Source organism: Bactrocera latifrons, unplaced genomic scaffold (assembly GCF_001853355.1).
Source record: "Bactrocera latifrons isolate USDA-ARS-PBARC rearing strain unplaced genomic scaffold, ASM185335v1 scaffold_194, whole genome shotgun sequence".
In the NCBI taxonomy this organism is placed as follows: domain Eukaryota; kingdom Metazoa; phylum Arthropoda; class Insecta; order Diptera; family Tephritidae; genus Bactrocera; species Bactrocera latifrons.
The window spans coordinates 267,046-286,441 of record NW_017535452.1 but is presented as its reverse complement, the minus strand read 5'-3'; positions in this window follow the sequence as shown (position 1 = coordinate 286,441).

Here is a 19,396-nt window from a genome sequence, read left to right as displayed (position 1 = left end):
GTTGACGCTATACGTCTATGAGCAAAAAATAGTAAGACTTTGTTTATAATTTTATAATTCTTATTTTATTCTTCAAATCTATGTTTTCGTTTGAATTCGCTAGCCAAAAGTCACGCGGAGCTAAATCAGCCGAATCAGTGGTTGCGGTCCGATATTGGTTCAAAATTTGGTGAAAAATTCACGAAGAATCATTGCAGTATGTTTTTTGTAATTTGTTGCTACAGAGTGTAATAGTTTTGTTCACCTAACGGTTTTATGTATCGCCTTAAACTAAACGAGAAAGGTTATGATGACGAGAAAAGTTGAAATCAGTCTGTCCATCCTTCCGTCCGTACAAGCTGTAACTTGATTAAAAATTGCGCCATCTTGATGAAACTTGGTACGCGGGTTCCTTACTTGTTCGTAGATGGGCCTAATCGGACCACCGTCAAACCCATAAAACACCAATTCCGAAAACCTATCAAATGCCATAACTTAGCATTTAAAATGTATAACACTATAATTTGCCACAGCTGACCGCAGTAACATGAGCACCTGTGGGCAAAAAGGTTGAAAAAATGGACTTGTGGTGGACGTAAGTGAGCATTTGGTGAAGTCATATATATCTAGAGACCCAACCAAACCGTTATTAACAAATATTCGGTCAAAATACCATAAATCGAGGTTTTGGAGATATTCAATTCCATTTCCATTAATTTCAATGATGATTTCGGCTGATTTTTTATGAATTCACGCACAGTTTCGATGGAATTTCCGGTAATGACGGATTTTGATTGGCCCACATTTTGATCGTCATTTATGTCCTCAGGACCACTTTGAAAACTTTGAAACCAATCGTTTAGCACTGCTACGGGATAGGCAATCATCGCCATAAACTTGTTTCAAAAATTGAAATGTTTCTGTAAAAGTTTTACCATTTTTAAAACAAAATTTAATGTGGGCTCTTTGTTGAAGCTCATTTTCGCGCCGATTACACAAACATACTGACACTTAAAACGCAATAATTTCACTTACAATGTCTATGAAATATCATGAAATTCTCATTGGACAAGTGATAAAGATAATTGATTCTAACGCACCAGTCGACATATAGATGGCGCTAAAAGGGTGCACTTTTGGAAAAAATTTACTGAGCTTTCACTTTTTTGGATAAAATGATTTTTAAAATGGTTTACACTAAACCTTCTGATATTCCAATAATGCTAGTAGGACGTCTGACTAAAAATCGACAATTCTCAAGCACCTATTCCTCTATTTCATTGACATTTCGATCATCAGTTGATGTGACTGACAGTCCTGCAAGTGGTTCGTTGTCAATGCGTTCTCGGCCCTCTTTGAATAATTCGTACCAATCAAAAACACTGACTTGCTACAAATAATTATCACTGAAGATCTTTTCCAAAGTTCTGAACGTTTCGTCACCAGAAATTAGATCGCGCACACCAAATTTATTGGAACTTCCCAGCTGAATAATTTCACTTATCGTAAAAATCGCCAAATGCACTATATGTACTTTAGAGTGACAAGCTAATACTAAACACTAATGATTATTGTCCACAATAGTATTCAGTTGAAATTTTCATAAGTCATGAACGATATATACTTTCAACAACAAATTTCTTTTTTTTTTTTATTTGTTAACACTTTTGCCCCTAACGCCATGTCAGTAAGTCTTTTGCAAAGTTCTTATAACAGATAATGTAATTGTTGGGTGTATAAAGATGTTCAAAACACCAGGACGAGGACTATAGAAAATTTGTTTATTCTTTACCAAAATCGCTACATTTTCCACCTTTCCTTTCCACCACCTTTTTCTTTTTCCAATGAGACTATCATAACACTTGTGTATGTCTACTGATATTATATATATGCAGGCATGGTGTATGTCTAGTAGATATATGTACATTTTTTCTTTCAGAAAATTGTGCAGAGTCCTCATCTGCTGTGTTAAATTAGATGTAAGATAGCTTTGACGAGTGATATGAAATTAGTTGGATTCTAAAAGAGACGTAATTGAAATATACAGACATCTATAGCACTTCAGCGCGTTCATAGACTAGTTGCAACTGGAAGGTGTGCAGTGCTTTGAATATATTTATAAATAATATATTTATATAAAAGTGTATATTTGTAACTAATTTAAGTGCAATCACCGCATTGCACCCAATTTTGCTTATGAGCAAATGAACTGCGAAATATTTATATAAATACATACATGGTATATGTAGTACAGTCATAACATAAAGTGTACTTTGCATGCAGGCGTTTGACTCTGGGCATCTCTTTGCGGCATAACTCACATGGCATGAGCGCGAGTGTGTGAATGACTTGTGCTGTTCATATTTTATGCAGCAAATTCATTATTATTTATTGTGTGAAAGAAAAGCACTTCAATGCTTCATTTTCTTTATGCCGCTTTGTGCAGCACACACACACATATGCATTCCCAAACAACGTTATGTATTTAGATGAGTACGCATATGCATGTGTATGTGTGTTGCAAAAAGCTCAAGCGCCAAAAAGTGCAGATCAAAGAATGTTAGTTTGCATACTTGATTATCTATGTATGTGTGAAATTTGCCTTTTACACACACACACACACATAATCGGCTGATATGGCAGCTTTGCAAAATTTGCATGGAAGTTATTTGGCACAACTCGCTTACAGACAAACGAAAATTTTGCAGATGAATGCAATTTTAATTAAAAGAAATTTTACAACAATTACAGCAACAACAGTTACTAGTTATGTCTCGCCTTTTGTATTATGTGAATGAGTGCTTTGTTTGTGTGGCTGTGTATTTATGTGTATTTGAGTGCTTGAAAGCTCATGTAAAGCTGCAAATAGTTGAAGTCAGCTCTAGATAACAAGCAAAGCCTATAGCAATGTACAATTGTGCATGAAATCTTTCTTTGAAAGCATAAATAGTTACTCATGTAGTTAGATTGGAAGACATATATATTATATGTACTTACGTAGGTTGCTTTTTATATTTCGAGATTAGAGAACAGGAACAAACATTAGTCATCGCTTATATTTATATTTATTGTTTTTCAAAATATTCAAGTCAAAGATCTTACTGGCACCGGAGTGTCGGAACGTTTAGTGAAATCCATTTTGAAAGATCATTTGGGCCTGAGAAAACTGAGAGCACGTTTGGTTCCAAAGCACTCAATATTTTCGAAAAACAGGGTGGCGAGAACATCTATGAAAGAGTGCTTTCCAGCTACCAGGATATCATGAATCGTGTTATTACTGGCCATGAGTCTTGGATCTATGCTTATGATTCAAACACTGACGATCAATCTGCCAAATAAAATGGCAAAAGTGAACCGAAGTTGGAAAAACTACTTCAAAACAGATCAAATATCAAGTTTATGTTGACAATATTCTTCAATTGTGAAGTTGTGTTGCATTCCGAGTTCTTTCCGACCAGCCAAACGGTTAACAAAGAATACTCTTTGAGTGTTATACGTAGTTTGCGCGAAGCTAGTCATAAAGAGGCCGGAATTATGGGCCGACAATTCTTGGTTTTCGAAGTACGTTGATGCACTGTCGCTTACTGTATTGATTCTTTGTGAATTTTTCGTCAAATTTTCAACCAACATCGTGCCTCAACCATAGTATTCGCCTGGTTTAGCTCCGTATGACTTCTGACTATTCAGCAAACTCCAATGTGTGCTCCGGTGAAACGGTTTTGGGTACTGAAGGCTATTCCGGAAACTGTCTTTCACAACTGTTTCGAGGATTGGACAAACGTTGGCATAAGGGTAATGCGGTTGAGATAGATACAGATTTTAAAGAGCAAATTAGGTATTTAAATATTATGAACAAAGTCTTACTATTTTTTGCTCATAGTGTTAAGTCAAAACGTTCTGCGTTTGTATAACATCAAAAATGATAAATTTTACTATGAAGTTTAGAGTTCCTACATTGCAACACTAAGACTGCCGAATCCAGAAATATAAAACTAACCTGCGTATCTGTATTTTTCCATGTGTGTGTGTGTGTGTATGCAAGAAAAAATCTACTTAATACACTAGGAAGGCTTGAATCTTTTATATAGGTATACGGGTATATTTTGAGAAACTGAGAACTGCCTGACTTGGACAGTTGAAGCACAGTCTTTTTGTCACAAAAAAAAAAAAAAAAAAAAAAAAAAAAAAAAAAAAAAAAAAAAAAAAAAAAAAAAAAACAAAAAAAAAAAAAAAAAAACTTTATCTTTGACACAAGAGGCCTTTATTGATTGTCGAAAGCCACTGATTGATAATTCTGATACCAGCTAGTTCGCTTGATATCCAGAGCTTTCAACCTCAGTCTAGTAAAAGCTGGGTTAGAGCTGGAAGAGAAAGTGTCAAGTGGTTGTTACTTTGCGGCTTTTAAAAAACTTTGGCACTTGGTGACCATTGCAACCTTTGCAACTGTTTTCGGGAGCCTTCGTTGCTCACAAACCTGTTTGGGAGGTGCAGTGCGCTATTTCAAGAATGGATCGAAATTGTGGCGGTTCTGACGGGAGCTCTCCATCAACTCTTGTTTCAGGCTACCAGTCGACTATAAAGGTAAATTAGTAGCTTTTTCGAGAGACAGGCAAACATAACTAAATCAAATCAGTTCGTCTCGGTGATCATTTTTACATATATATATTAATATGGTTTGGACGTAGCCTTTTGGTACCCTTTTAAGGTATATACATTTATTTTATTTTAAAACTCTACACACTCCCTTTGACTTGTCAACTTTATGCGTCATACATTGAATGAAGATATCAACTAAACTAGATGAAAATACTTAAGATTTAACATATGTCCAGTCATTTCCACGCAATTTGCGATAAACCACCAGTCTGTCAACTTATCAATCAATCAATCAAATGCGCTTTGCCCTTGCAAACATTTCGTAATGTCAAATTTTGTACTTGAAAATTGTTTTGATAGTGTTCGATTGATTTGCGATACTCAAGTGGTGAGGCGCAACACAAGCACAAACATGCACCGGAATACAGCACAAAGCGAGAGAAACCTTTCAGCGCACACCGACTGCACCCGATTGAATGTAAATGAGCGCATTACTTGTTTGTTCTCATGGCTATTGGCTGATTGTCGTCGACCACAACCAGTCAATAACTCAACAGCATATCGGTGAAAGCAACAGACTGCAATCAGAAATCAAAACCAAATTGTCGCGCTCGACTTCGACTTTTACAAATGTAAATTTGTGAGTGGTTACAGTGCAGTTAGTCGATATGCGGTAACATATTTAGAACTTTAAGCATACATTTGAATAGTTTACATATTTTTCAAATTCTACTAACATATAATATTTGTCGGAGATTTTATGGCTGAAGTCCTAAAAATACAGAAAATCCCACTATGTATATATTTTGGAATCGATGAGCTCCATTTAAGGGGTGATTCCGAGATCCCGTATTTTTTTAAATAAAAAGAGACAGAAGCTTCAATTTTAAAGAGGAATGTTTATTTCTATTCAAAAGAACATCTTTTAGCAATTATTTTTTGAATATTATCCCTTTTAAATGTTGACATGTACTACATCTTAGATGGTCCATCCGTTAAGTCCAATTTTCGATGTCTCGTTCCAGCTTATCGCATCTGGAAAATGACACGCCTGATGTCTCGCTTCAAGGCCTGAGTCGAAGAGGGATTGTCCGCATAGACTTTAGACTCTATATACTCCCAGAGGAAAATGTCTAACGGTGTGATGTTAAATGATCCTGGTGGTCAATCGACCGTACCAAAACGTGAAATTATCTGCTCACCGAAGTGCTCTCTCAACAAATTCATTGATTGATGTGATGAAGCAGCAAATGACGCTGTATTGTTGCTTCAAGCTTCAAGCTTCAATGTCCGAAATAAAATAGTCGGTTATTGAACCAGAAATGGACCTCATCGCTAAACAAAATTTGGCTCGAAAACGTCGGATCTTCTTGGAACCTTTCAGAAGCCCTTTGACCGAAGCGAAGTCGCTGAGGTAGATTAAGAGGATTCAGTTCTTGTACAAACTGTATTTTGTACCCTTTTAATTTAAGATCTCGACGTTCCATAAGTCAATTCGGGTTGCTGCGAACGGCGTCGCATCGACTCTTCACGTTCTTCGTGCACACTTTCACCTACGGCTGCTAAATTTTCTTCGCATCGCACTGAATGTGGCCAGCTCGGTCGAATATTATTCAATAATGAATGCTGTGCCCTGAAACAGGTGATTATGTTGCGAATAGTATGCTCAGTAGGCCGTTTATGTTGACTAAATGTTGAGCGAAGCTCCTGAAACACATTCTTTGCAGAACGTGAATTTTCATAATAAAATTGAACAATAACCCGACAGCTTAACACAATTCATACGTGATCTGTCTAGAAACGCTTTCGAAACAAGTACCTCTACTTGAGCCACTCGTCAAATACTTCAGAGACAAAAAATTCTATACTAAAGAAGGTCTGTCTCTGGTATAGTTGGTGATGATGTAATAGATAAGGGATGAAATTGAATTAATATTGCGATAATTCTCATATACTCTATATATGGGTTATTTTAGCAGCAGTTTATCGAATTTAATTTCAATCCATAAGAGATCTTACGTGGAAACATGTTATTGAGTATACTGGAATAACGCCATCAGTCCAAACTTTTCCTTAGAAGCACTCAAACTTTTCAATTAGTCAAAATGTCACATACTCATATTAATGAAATTAAGCGGGTATCCCTTTTAAAACCCTGAACAGGGTATCTTATAAAGCATATATATGTATAAATGATCACTATGTTGAGCTGAGTCGATTTAGCCATGCCTGTCTGTCTGTACATGTACGAACTAGTCAATCAGTTTTAAAGATATCGGTTYGAAATTTTGCAAACGTCATTTGCCCTTCAAGAAGCTGCACATTTGTCGGAACTGCCGAAATCGAACCACTATAACATATGGCTGCCATACAAACTGAATGATCGGAATCAAGTTCTTGTATGGAAAACTTTGCCATTCCACAATGTAATATTTTCACGAAATTTGGTATAGATTATTTTCTAAGGCAACAATGTAATCTCCGAAGAAATTGTTCAGATTGGTTAACTATAGCATATAGCTGCCATACAAACTGAATGATCGTAATCAAATGCTTGCATGAGAAACTTCCTCATTTCGGTATGCATTATTGTTCATAGAAATAATGTAATATAGGAAGAAATCTTTCAGATCGGATTACTATAGCATATAGCTTCCATCCACTTCCCATATAACGATCTACTAAAATTGCGAAAATTCTCTGAATAAGTGAGAGTAAGCCTCAAGCTAGTACGTTAAAGGCTTTATAAGAGCACGTGTATCTTATATCTCAGGAAGTACTAAAACAATTTCAAATAATATTATCAGAATGAAACTTTATACAAATAGTGCCTTCAAGGGTATTGTACGCGAATTGTCGTAGCCGGACAATAAATTTTCAAGTACAAAGGCACCAAATATGTGGACCCAAGGGTATGTGGCTGATTTTTACCCAACATATCGGGCAATATATGAGGTCTAGTATTGTAATTCAGTTTTTGTAATGACAGTATGCTTTTGTGTCAAAAATGGCTAAAATCAGATTAATACTTCTCTTACCTAACTCTTACCTAATATAAATATTTCCGTACTTCCTGTTGACTTTATGCCTCTATCGGCCAATATATGTACGGATATAAGCAATTTGATGAAATTGAGATTATTTCTAAAATTTCTAAATTCTAAAAACGGCATATTTTCTTTCCTAAATCAAATGAAACGAAGTCATTGTTTCCTCTAGTATCATCATCCTGTGAGGTTTCTTAATGAAAGTCAGATAGTATATATTTCTGATAATGATAAGCCTAATTTCAAAACCTGAAAATATGGGACAAAATATTCCCCTGTCCCATATTCCCTATATAAAAAATTGAAAATAATTATTTAAGACTATCAAGCTTCCGATAGCGTATATATCGGCTAGTATGTGAGATATCTAAGAATAATTAAGTGAAAGTATAATATTGGATTTACAATAATCCAATGCCGAAAATCTGTGATATCGTTCCTTGAATTACACTTTTCAGTAGTCCACAATGACATTGAGATTTCCCATTTTTTCGTTGATGCTTTTGTCATATCCTTACTAATAATTATATTAAATTTAGCTTTGACTTGTCACTTGCATAAAATTGTATATATGTTTGGTTTGTCTTAATTAGGTTGAATTCCTCCGCAACATATTTTAATAATATAACCCCGGAATTTAACCCTTTCTTACTATTTATATTAAAATTAAATTGTATTATTTTGCCATATATTAGATTGGAAAATATCTCCCTTCCGCCTTTTTGTTTTTTGAATTTCGCGGCTTGGTATAAAGCGCCACAGAGCTCGTATCTGGCAATACTATACATCTTTGAAAGGTCTTGACGTAACCTATAAAATGACGCTATACATGATTAGTTTGGATAGACGTGTAAACATGGAGTTCAGTAACGCCAAAATTAGCGCTATTTTAAAGTTTCCTTCGTTAAAGGCAAAAACCGCTAGAGGGGGGTATTATGAAGTTGTCGTCTAAATGGAAACAGATTATCGCACGAAGCAGCGCATATTCGAACTAAATCTGATCGCTGTAACAATTTCATAAAGCCTTGAATAAAGAGGAAAAAACGGAAAGGAGATATTTTACAATCAAATATTTTTGGTATGCCAGGTCGTATGAGTAACATTAACACATGTTGAATGTTTAAGCAATTAAAATGCATGAGTACAATATTTCATTATACATATCCACAATTTTCCAGAACTAAGCGAATATTTCGATTTTAAATCATTGAATTGAAAAGCCAAATTGCACGAAAGATTTACACTAGTCTCACTTCTCAGCTTTTTCGACTTTTGCTTTTATTTTTTACTGCTGATAATTTTCGCTTGGCGCAGTTCCAAAAAGCTGCCATGCTTCATTTCAGTTTGAGTGTTCATGAGTATGCTTGTGTGTGTGTGTGTGTGCATAAATGCGGTTCAATATGCATAAAAGCCACAAGTCATACGAGTAGCTCTACGGCAAGTGCTACACTCACACATTTATAGATATACATACATATACCTCTTCACTTTTTGGCTAGTCCAATACAAGGTCCTTCTTATAGTATATGCTTATGCACGCTCAATTTAGCATTTTTCACTGTATTTTTCGGGGACTTTTCTCCTTCTCTACATTTATCGGCGAATGTGAAATGGTCACAATCAAAGTACTCGAACCGCAACATTCGAGTTCAAGCAAAACATTTCACTGGTTTGTCTACCTATATGTCTGTCGTGTGTTCTAAGTGTGTGTGCCTTAGACGGCGCGTGGTTGCCGCTGATAATAAGCTTGGCTGCGCTGCTGTGGCGCTCAATAGAGGTCAATAGAGTGCATGCGAGTGCTTTCCGCTCAGATTATTTTCCTTAAGTGAAATAACATTTTACAAATGCTTTGGTTTTTAGCTTTGGCGCTTGTCATAAATTTTCAATTCGGGTGGTTTTATCTTCGCATACATTTTGTCGGTTTGGTAAATTTAAGGAAAAATTTGTAATGTAAAGAAATAGGCGGTGGATTGCAGGAAAAAGGGAAATAAATAAATTTTTACTTGTGAGTATTTGTAGTTGGCAATAATGGGATTACTTAAAAGTTTTAATTTCAAACGGTCATCCCGGTTCTTTTTAGTAAACAATAAGTCTAACACCTTCAAATTGCATATCGTCACCTAAAATGTAAAACAATAATCGAAGAATCGAAGTAGATTTTTTATTGCTTACGATTCCCTACATCAAATTACATACTATATACATATGTAGCATTATAATTTCAGCTTCCGCTGTCAGATATAACTACTACATAACTATTTTATAACCACTTTATAACCATTTTATAACTATTATATAACCGTTATATGGCCAAAACAATTTTTTTTTTGAATGTGAGGGGTTTCTCTTATATCGTTTGTTCTTCACATTTTAGGGGACGATGTACTGATTCCATAAATGTTTCACACCATAAATTCAATAAAATACACTCCCTTCAGGCAATGTCCCTTCACTTCTTATCAGTAAAATTTACATAACCTCAAATGGTTGGTATTTCAAGAGAGCATATATACATATATCTATGTATATGTATACAGACATAAACTCACGTAGTCACATAATCATAATCCGATTAGAAAACATAACGAGCAAAATGTAAAAAGTTGCGACATTAAAACCTAAAACTTCCATCACTTTTTCCTCTTCTTCTCAACACAACACTCACAACTCTACCGCCGCAGAGTTGATATGCAAATTGACGGCTATGTTTTTTAATCGTGAAAAGTAAGATAATAAAAAGACCTTTGTGCATGAAGCGATTTGCATTTGATATGAGGTGCAAATGGCTTATTAGTGCAGCGATTAACAGACAACAAACTTGAGCAAAGTGTTATAAAGACACATACATGCATGTTTGTATACCCATATGCATACATATGGGTATGTAAATGGGGATGTGGGTTGTCTTCATATTAGTTATGTAACTGAACGCTTGCATAGGTTATGATATAACGAGTATACTTACTTATAGAATGATTGTTTGACAGACATTGTTAGTAGTATGACGGGGCGCATGAGTAACCTTCGTATTGTGGTGGAGAAGGTATATTTATCCGTTTTTAGATAATTTGGTAGTAGAAATGTGAGCTAAAACTTTTGTAAAAATGGGCGTGCCCTCGCCCTCTGAAAGCTTCAATGTACATACCTAAGAAGCCACTAAAGAAGCAATAATCAAATTCCCTCAGGTACCTTTATTGTCACTATAAAAATGGATGAAATGGGATGATAACTCCATCTACTCACAATATAACGGTACTGTTAAAAATTACTAAAAAGGCATTAAATACAAAACTAATTACTACCATGTGTGTGATATATGATTGAAATTTGGAGAGAATACATTCCTGAAAGTTATATTTCTGTATGTAGAAATGGGTTGCATCGGGCCAATACTTTTCTAAGCTCTCATAAACGTTACATAAAGATGTACGAACTTCCAGGTGAGGTTATATAGGATATATCGGTCAATATGTGAGTTACCTTAATCAAATTAGGCGATCGTGTTTTTCTTTATGCCTTAGACCTCACATATGCACCTCAAGGTATCACTCCAACTTGAATACATGCAAGTTGCAAGAGTATGAAATGTACGGTTATTCCCGGACCTTAGCCCTTACTTACTTATTGCAGTACGACTTGTTATTTGCTTCAAAGTAGGCCTCAGTATCGGCGATCATCTCTTCATTCGACGGAAACATCTCCTCAGGGAGCATTCTTTTGATATCTAAGAACAGAAAGTAGTCGGTGGCGGTCAGATCTGGAGATTATGATCAATGAGGAAATAACTCAAAGCCCCATTCATTTATTTTTTGCAAATGCAGTCAATAAAAATTATTTCATGCGCATTTCAATATACAACCGCCATAACTTTGCCAGCTGACTGTTGCGTTTTTCCACGCTTTCAGGCAGGTTCATCGAGTGCAGGCCACTCGGATGACTTTCGATTGAGCATCGGAGTGAAATGATGAAGCCATGTTTCATCAACAATCTTATAGCGACGCAGGAACTCGGCTTTATTACATTTGAACGTACACAAACACTGTTCCGAATCATCAACTCTTCGTTGTTTTTGGTCAAAAGCTAGCACCCGCGGCACCCGCTTTGCACAAAGCTGTCTCATACCAAAATATTCGGGAATGACGTTCAGTTGATATCATTAGAGTGCCTGTTACATATCTTGAACAACTTCACTTCATGATCATCCAAAATTCTTTGATGGACTTTTTTGATGTTTTCGTCGTAACAACCTCTTTTGGGCGCTCACTGTATTCGCCATCTTCGGTGCTCATTTCGCCACGTCTAAACTTAGCATACCATTACTTGATGGTTGGTTTTCCTGGGAAAGTATGCGGGAAATCTTCATCAGGCCAAGTTTTTGCTTCAACCGTATTTTTTTTTCTTAAAACAGCAATCTTTTATCAACATATGAAATCCTTTTTTATTAATTTTTTTTTTCACAATAAGAAAACTGTTTTACTTAAAATGATATAATTGCCATAACGATCCGACAGCTGTAAAATTTATATACGCGCTTTTTAAACATTAGGGTTAACTAAAAATCATATGGATTTAATTCAAGCACCGCAATCTATGCGCCAGGGCGTGGATTTTTCAATTCAGCTGTCACCCTGTTCAAGGTATAAAAATTGAAATGTAAAACTAGAACTACGATGTCGCTTCAACAACCAAAAAACTTGAAGACCTTTCTATTTTTAGTGTGACAGTACAATAAGCGTGCACTTAAAAAATATCTATATAAGTATGTAAGCACATATACAGCAGTAGTTGCAACGTTAAGCCGAAATTGAAAAAAAAAAAAAAAATCAAATTCAATCGAAATTAAAAGAGTAGAATAGAGTAGAATAGGAAGTCATTGTGAAGCATAAAAATAAAATCAAGCAAATTTATGCGAAGCGTTATGGAGCACTTTAAATCATTGTGCGGTGAGTAGTGAGTGCTGAGTGGTGACGGGTAATCGCAAGCCAACGACATAATTTGCAACAAATGAAACCAGCCAGAATTTCCATAATGAGTAGACGACGAACAGACGGCTCGAGTGCCGGTGCTGCTGAATTTCGAAGGGCTACGAGTTTGTGCTGATAGTTGCGGTTTAACGGTAAAAATGCACACAAACATTCGCAATTTGGTGCTTGCGTGTGCATGTGTGTTGACTGTTAGTGTGGTGACATATCGAAAATCTATGAAAAGAGTTGACAAATTGGAAGTCACGTACACCGTGTACCCGCAAATAACGGTAAACAAGCGTTGTGAGTTTAGTTGAGTTTTTTTGTATTTGTGTGGCTGTGTATGTGTGCTTGAATTTCTCTTTCAAACGATTTAATGGCATGATATTTGAACATTTTAGGCGTGCAGTGTGCCGTCGACTCACCCGAATGCCAGTTTTTGATCCCACGCACACATATTTACATTTACTCTACTAAATACAAATGTATGTATATTTTCATGGAGTGTGAAGTATGCTGTAGTAGAAGTTTTCCACTTGTTGTAAGTGACTGGTTCAAGTTATGTAGGAACTGGTTTACTTACTGTCAATGAACTAATAATAATAATAATAATATATATGTATATAAAAAATAAAATAAATTAAAATCATTATACATTACACATTATAATACCCCACACAACAACAACAACACAAGATATTCATTACAACAACTTGATTTTGATCGACCATTTCGTCAAGTATGATATTGATGCATTGATGCCATCGGCCTCAATACCCGTGCCGTTAGTTCCTCTTTCTCAAAGCAAAAGAGTCTGGCAGTGAACGAGGGCAAGACGAAATATCTCCTGTCATCAAGCAAACAGTCGTCGCACTCGCGACTAGGCTCTCACGTCACTGTTGACARTCATAACTTTAAAGTCGTAGATAATTTCGTCTATCTTGGAACCAGCGTAAACACCACCAACAATGTCAGCCTGGAAATCCAACGCAGGATAACTCTTGCCAACAAGTGTTACTTCGAACTGAGTATTCAACTGAGAAGCAAAGTCCTCTCTCGACGAACAAAAACCAAGCTCTATATGTTACTCATAATACCCGTCCTGGTATATGGTGCAGAGGCTTGGACGATGTCAACAACGGATGAGCCGGCGTTGCGAGTTTTCGAGAGAAAAGCTCTGCGAAAGATTTATGTTCCTTTGCGCACAGGCCACGTCTAATACCGCATTCGATGGAACTATAAGCTGTACGAGATATACGACGACATTGATATATTTCAGCGAATTAAAAGACAGGCTACGGTGGCTAGATCATATTCTCCGAATGGACGGAAACACTCCAGCTCTTAAAAATATTCGAAGCAGTACCCGCCAGGGGAAGCAGAGGAAGAGGAAGACCTCCACTCAGTTGGAAGGACCAGCTTGGAATATCCAATTGGCGCCACGTAGCGAAAAGAAAAGACGACTGCCGCGCTGTTGTTAACGCGGCTAGAATCGCGTAAGTGGTGTCTACGTCAGTACAGAAGAAGAAAATTTCGTCAACTATATGCTATAGTGGTCCGATATCGGCTTTTCCGGCAGTTTATTGCAGAGAAAAGAACGAAAAAGACAAACGTCTAAGACTAAATCAATTCAACTCATCACGTTGAGAATTTATATATATATATATATATATATATTTTATAGGGTCCCCGATGTCTCTATCTGGGTATTACAAATTTCGCATCAAACTTTCCCGTTCGTGGTTCAGGGTTTTAAATGCCTTTGCTATCATTTCTTCTCAGTTGGCATTTTCAAATAACTTAATCTATTCCCGGCCCTGCTGATAAGCAAATAACGTAAATACACCCAAATGCCTATATAAAATCTGGTACTTAATGCCAGGTTACCCATTGGCTCCCGCCGACCGCAATAGTGAATACTACTTTGCGATGTGGATCTTTTAATCCAAAATGGTATATTAGAACGCATTACTCATATAAGATTTTCACTGAATAGCATTACAAATATATTTTCAAAATAATCTGACCCAATACCCGAAGCAAGAGCATGTTAATCGATATACCGTTTGGTAAAAAACTACGCGCAGAAACCAAATTGAAAAAAACCATGCTAGACAGTCAGATGTGGATCGGAGTAGATCACAATTTTATCCGGAAATACACTGTCAACCTTTTAGCATTTCTGCAAATTACTTCAAGAATGCTTTCTGACGGTAAAATAGCCACAACGACGTGTGTCTTTGACAAAACGACGTCGAGAAGCAAAATATAATAGATGCATGCTTAAGAACTAAGCTGAGGACCCTGTATTCATTCATTATTATCTTATTAAATTCTGCAATACCTCTAGAAAACTGTCCTACATTTTCAAATTGATCCAGGTAATAGTTTCGGAGATACAGACTTGTGAACTTGTGTGCTCGAGGCTAGCTAGGCTAAGTGTGCCGTCTTTAAACAAGTTTTTCTCAAAATTGTGATTTTGAAGTCGGTTGGCAACATTTCTCGAGAGCTACTCAACCAATCTTCATGAAACTTTACGCTGGCCTTTGAGATACAATTCTTACAGACTTGGACGACACATTTTTTTTTTTAAATACAACTTTTAGAAAGAAAAATGCTGCGAAATTTTAAATTCTTTGCAAAAATGCCTGCCAAAAATCCAATATTTAGTTTCCAAGTTCTAAAAAATTTTATATGAAAAAAAAAAACTGTTGAAGAAAGGAATGTTTTTTATAGGAAGAAACCCATCTCACTCTTTGAGTGTCCAACAATCCAGCAAACGTCATCCCAAAAATGAGCCTCAACCAAAAAGGCAACGTCAAAGTCGGTCGAAAACAAAATGATTCAGATCATTTCTTTGATTACCGTGATGTGGTTCACCGTGAATTCGTTCCGCCGGATCGTACGGTTAGTGTTGTTTACTATTCAGACAACCGAATTTGTCGACAGAAAATTAGTGGATTTTTTTGACTAATTCTTGGCCAAACTCGAAACCAGTCCTTGGTCAGGGGCAGTATACGCCAGATTGGGCACTCTGTAACTTTTTTCTATTTTCTAAAGGGAAAAATTCGCTTCGGGGAACGCTCCAAGAGTCCATTGAAGCCATTAAAAGGCACTGCAGGCCTTCCCAGTCTTGGCACGTGCATGTAAAATTGGTTTTGGCTTAAAAGAGTCCCAGTTTGAAGGCAATAATAAATATTTATAATAATAAATATTTATAATAAAAAATATTTATAATAAATTTTTTATACTCTCGCAACAATGTTGCTAAAGCGAGTATTATAGTTTTGTTCACATAACGGTTGTTTGTAAGTCCTAAAACTAAAAGAGTCAGATATAGGGTTATATACACCAAAGTGATCAGGGTGACGAGTAGAGTTGAAATCCGGATGTCCGTCTGTCCGTCTGTCCATCCGTCCGTGCAAGCTGTAACTTGAGTAAAAATTGAGATATCATGATGAAACTTGGTACACGTAGTTCCTGGCTCCATAAGAAGGTTAAGTTCGAAGATGGGCAAAATCGGCCCACTGCCACGCCCACAAAATGGCGGAAACCGAAAACCTATAAAGTGTCATAACTAAGCCATAAATAGAGATATTAAAGTGAAATTTGGCAAAAAGGATCGCATTAGGGAGGGGCATATTTGGCCGTAATTTTTTGGAAAAGTGGGCGTGGCCCCGCCCCCTACTAAGTTTTTTGTACATATCTCGGAAACTGCTACAGCTATGTCAACCAAACTCTACAGAGTCGTTTCGTTCAGGCATTTTGAGCGGTATTTGAGCTGAGGTATCCCTTGTGGAAAAATTGTCGTGATCGGACTATAACTTTTCAATGCAATTAAAATAAATGAAAGTACAATTCAATACTCAAAGTACACAGATTGATCTAATCTAATTAATTTACAGCAAAATAAAAAAATATGTAAATGACGGATAATGAAATCTCGATTATCACTTTATCATGCGAGAGTATAAAATGTTCGGTGACACCCGTACTTAGCCCTTCCTTACTTGTTTTTATTTAATTTTTTTTTTGTAGTCTAGGTCGAATTAATTTAGGTAAGTTGTTAGTTTGCTCCATGGTGTTAGTTAGTCCAAAGATGTTTCACGGATTTCCAAAACTTTTAAATATTTTCGTCGACGAGAAAGTTGAATTTTGTATCGTATTTGAAGATTTGTGTCTTTATGAATCAAGAAAAATACCTCGCCTTAGTTGAAAATAAATTAAGAATCCCAAACTAGTAGCCATTATTACTTACAGTATTTGTCAAAGATGCATTCCCATCTAACTTTTATTGAAGTAACAGAAGTCCACCTTAGCACCAGATGTGACTACTTCAACCGCTCTCTGCACGGTGAATATAAAACCCATACAAATAAATGGAAAGTTTTAGTGAATGTTGGGGAATACATATGTAAAATATATATATACATTTATCACTACATTTATTGTCACTATAGCAAATGTCATATGAAATACTTATGTGGAGCACAACAACAAAACCGATATAACCATCGCTGACGGCGGCTCGTTTTCAACACTTGCAACGTGTGCAATTTTAAAGTGTCATGTCAAAGCGTTTAGAATTTTATGGGCCACAAAAATGACACCACATGTGACGTGTGAATGATGACACCCGACTGCTGGCGCTGCCAATATGTGCTACACACTCCATATCCAAATATATACAGTGATATAGGCATGTATACAGCCACGAGCACTTGACAACAACTAATACACATATGTATGTGATATGAGTTATGTAGAATTTGTATGGAGGGAACATAGGCCGATAAACTGAAATATGTGTGGCAACCACGTGTCAAGTGTAATCTTGTGTGCGAGTCGTCGCAGTTTTGAGCTCTGTAAATTCGATTGAAAAAGAGTACTGTTTCAGCACATTTTCAATAAAAGCGAAATATTTGTCTCGTTAAAATGTTGCAACAGCTGCTGTTTGTTGTTAAATTGTTGTACAAGTATTTTTGTCAGCGTGTGGCATTGCGAAATTTAGTGGCCTTATTGAGGTGCAAAAGTTGCATGCGCGTTTGGAAAATTTAATAAAAGATTGTCATGAATTTAGTGGACGAATTAGAATAAAATAGGTTCCTCTAAGAATCTGTATAGTCATCTTTAATCTACGTATATAGTTTGGTATGCAAAGAAGCGATGAAATGAAAAACGTTGCCTACAATTAGGCTGATTGTTAAAATAAAGTACATATACGCAAAAAAAGGGTTATAGTTATGCTTATAATGTGGCAAGCTATATTTGTATATTTTGTCATACATTCGCCTTTTTCGCTTCACAATCATTTTTATGAGTTAATGAATCAAAGAAAGAAAGAAGAAAAACCTTAAGAGGGAAAATGGCAACCTTGGAAACCGAATCTCAGTAACTATAAATATATATATAACACATGAACTGACTAACTTATTCGACATAAGTATGTATGCATAATATATTTGTTCATCTGTTTCACAGTGTAAAAAGATGTCCTGCAACCGATTGCAGGTTTATCGTAAAATAGGATGTTGGAGCCACTTAGAAATCAAAGTATTCGAAACACTAATATACTTAAATGATTTAAAAATCGCTGAGGTATCTGTATGTATAGTATAAATATAAAAATATTCCTTGTAGCGAGCAAACTCTCTGTGAGAATAAGAAAGCTTTATTTAATTGCCCTCGCCATTTCCTAATTTTCTCTTGAAAAAAAAGCAACATTGGGGATCGAATTTAAGTTCAATTATATTGGAGTTAGAAATCTATGGTATTGGGTGGAAACGGGAACTTCCTAAGGTAAATATCATCGCATGCCCTTGATACTGGCAACAAATAGACACTGTTTCCTCAGTCTTAGTGTCCACCATACCAATGCACCGTATGCAATAATTGGCCTTACAAGTGCTACGAAGAGACAGTGAGTTACCCTAGACGAGTTCTTATTTGGATCCATCATCCTTTTTCTCTGAATCGGTTTTCTTAACCATAGCGTTTGGTGTCCATGGAAGCGTCTTGTCTAAAATTAGTCCCAAATAGCTTGCCTTGTTTATCTCTTATTATTGGCCTGATGTCATTTAGTATTAGCGGCATAACTTTTGGAGATCTGCCTTTCCTAGTGAACAATACAAGATCTGTCTTGTTAGCGTTTTAATTTAGCCCGCACCATACAGCTTATAAATTTATGTCATCTGTTGCTGTTTGCATAAGATTTGGGTATTTATTAGGAAACTAACCTCTAATCGAAATCGTTACATCATCAGCGTAGGCCACAACATGACATTCTAGATCTAACAACACTTTGTTCATCGTTAAAATTTAGAGGTCTACCTCTTCGGATAGAGTGGTAAATCGCTGAAGATCCCAGCATTGAAATTATTGACCTCCATCTGCTCAATAAATTTGCCGAGAGGTTCAAACATTCCTAATCTTTAAGCATGCTCGCTCCTTAGGAAAGAGAAACCTGCTCCTCTTCACAGGTTTGATGACGAGTTTGCGATTACTGTCTCCTGAAAACCAATCATCAAGGATTAGTATACTAAGTTTAGATGTGGTGAAATAAGAACCGAAGACGGCGAACGCAGTAAACGCCCAAAAGAAGTTGTTACCGACGAAAATATCAAAAAATTCAATCAAATAATTTTGGATGACTCTAAAGTGAAATTAAACAAGATAGCAGGCACTCTAAAGATATCAACTGAACTGACTCTCATACTATTATATCGGGTGATTTTTTTGAGGTTAGGATTTTCATGCATTAGTATTTGACAGATCACGTGGGATATCAGACATGGTGTCAAAGAGAAAGAT